This window comes from Rhagoletis pomonella, unplaced genomic scaffold (genome assembly GCF_013731165.1).
Source record: "Rhagoletis pomonella isolate Grant_MI unplaced genomic scaffold, Rhpom_1.0 Rhpom_scaffold_00014, whole genome shotgun sequence".
Taxonomy (NCBI): Eukaryota; Metazoa; Arthropoda; class Insecta; order Diptera; family Tephritidae; genus Rhagoletis; species Rhagoletis pomonella.
Window position 1 is genome coordinate 9998383 of NW_023458568.1, and position 2841 is coordinate 10001223.

Genomic DNA, 2841 nt, shown 5'->3' on the forward strand with positions numbered 1-2841 from the left:
AATGACCACCAAACCTTAATCTTAGCAGACAAATGTGCCAATGAAAATCGTAAACGTGATGTGTTGGTGAAAATGTTGGACCAAAAAGTTTTAATAAAATACATAAAAATTTTGGGCGGGACGAAGTTCGCCGGGTCTGCTAGTATAATATACATTGATATATAATATAATCTTGTAATATATAGACAATAAATCTTAGTTTATAGTTGTATTAATACATTTCTATTATTGGGGTATTCATAACGGTGTCGTAAGTATCGTATGGTTGTATGTCGTAAATTTTTAGTGGTTAAATAAATGTCTAAAGGACTCGAAACCACAACCAACTATTTCCGACGGTGTCAAAATTCATAGCATGACTTACGAACCCCGTAAATATACATATATATTTTTAGCCGTTTAAAGTTTACAAAATAACAATATGACATTTAAGACACCGTTGTGAATACCCATTGCATGTGAGTAAAATTATAAAATACGTTCCTACAGAAGTGGAATTAAAGCCTTTAATAAGTTTTAGGATGTTAGCTTATCTATTTTAAAGTATAGTTAAATAAAAAATTCTGAAATATATCGTTAATTTCAAACACAAATAAATAAAACATTAAAAAGTCGCCAATGCTTGCTGTATGACACGAATTTGGATATACGTATACTTGGGTAATGTATAGTTCCTTATATGACTCCTCACACAATCCCAAATACAACACTGTGGAACACAAAAAAAAAGCTATAGAGCGAATATATCAGGTTTGATAGCTGTTGGCCATACCAATAATGCTTCATACTCAGATTTACTAGATCAATTCGTTTTCTCCGAGAAAAAAATTTCACGATCAAAAAATCTGAATATAGCGGCATATAGCTGTGCGACACTAAAAAATACCTGGGAAGTTATATATATTTTCTGGCAGGTCTTTTCGAGTAAAACAAGAATCGAAATATGAAATTTGACAAACACCCCCTAAATCTTGATTTACCGTTAAAAAATAGGTTTTTCGTACTTTTGCGCACTTATAAGCCTGTAACTTAGTTCATTATGAACCGAGTTTCGGTTTATTGCTGGGTTTAAAAAGAAGAAACTTGGGCCTTTCGAACGAAATATATGCGAATAAAAGAACCTTAAGAGATCTGTGTGTACTTACCCACCAAACACATTTTTTTTTACTTTTTTCAACTTTTTCAAATTTGGTGAGCTTTTTATGCACTATTTTATAAGAAAACCATACTAGTCCTAAACTGATTGTAAAAAACGTCCCTCTTGGTCTGAAAAAACGTCATGTCCTACACAAAAACATCTTTTTCAAATGTATGCACACAGAATTGGCCTTATTAAACTTTTATTATATGCAAAGGTACAAAAGTATGTATGTAAGGTATATTAAATATCATTTCGACAGAGCACATTTAAAATTCATTGTAAACTGGTTTGAGATCGCTAATATAAAAATCATTTTATACATACACTTGTGATCTTGTGATCGGCTGATTAAGTCATTAACATTTTGATCGATTGTGGCTGTTTTTCTTTTGTTTATTTAATGTTTATTATTTTTCCATAAAAGCTCATTATATAACAAACCAAATATAATCCACATTTCAATTTTTGTGCAAAAATTATAAAACGAACGAGTTAACGAATAAATTATAAAAAATCTGCAAAGTTTCAGCTAGATTTTCAACTTTTTATTCAGATTTTTAAGAATTTTTTTGGGTATGCAGTTTGATAGCCCATTAAATTCCAGGGTAATAATGTGAAAGTTTTAAGTTGCTAAAAAATCGCGTTGATTTTTAATAATTTTTTTTTTCGTATAGACATTTGGTTAGGTGGTCGGTTGTCGAAAATGCTAAATCACGTTCTGCTAAGAAGGAGCATACACGGTTAAAAATTTCGTTTTTATTTTTAAACTTTTTGGACTACATATATGACCAAACTAAATTCAGTTTCAAATACAAACCTTCCAAGTTTAAAAAAAAGAGAGCACATATGTTGGATTTAGAATTTAAACAGTTTTATATATAACTAAGAATAATAAATAAAAGATCTGACGGGGATTGAACCCGGACAGTCTTGGTAGCAACCAATAGTATCAAGCATCTTTGCACACCCAGCTACAGCCACGTATGTAAATGTGCTTTCATTTGTTGAGTTTGAATCAATACCACATTTCGCTGTGCAAACATTTTCTATTTCGGTTTAGATTTTAATGCAAATTTTCTATATATGAAACCTAGAAACTAGAATTAAAACGTTTTGGTTTGATTTTTAAACCACGAACTTTTGGGACTAAAATTTAAACCAGAATATATTAAAAATTGCTTAAAACTATTGACTGGTGTAAAAAGGAGACTATTACTACGTTTATACGTAAGCTATTTGCAAATAAAAAACGCGTGTGTAACATCGTACACATGATAGAAGTGAAACTTCTTAAAAAAGGTGTGAGTACCAGGTACCTACTCACGAAATTGGATGTGTAAACATATGTTTACGGTTCGGCAAACCATTAGGCGATTGAGTTACATACATAGGTTTGGTTAGAAATCAAACAATAATTTCATTTCATCTTATTAATCTTCTGATATACATATAATTTATTTATTAATTTTCCGGTAACACCACCTTACGAATTCGACATTACCAAGGGACTAAGTAACGTACGCACTTTTGTTTGCAAAATGCATTTATTTAAGTTGAAAGAAGACAAATTCCTTTGTTCGGCATTTATTCTTACTCGCTTTCTATCTTCCAAGGCGAATTCATATATTCTTATCACGAATTCATATATTCATGTGGTAGCAAGAGTATAAAAACATAAAATTACCTTATAAATTAAAAGC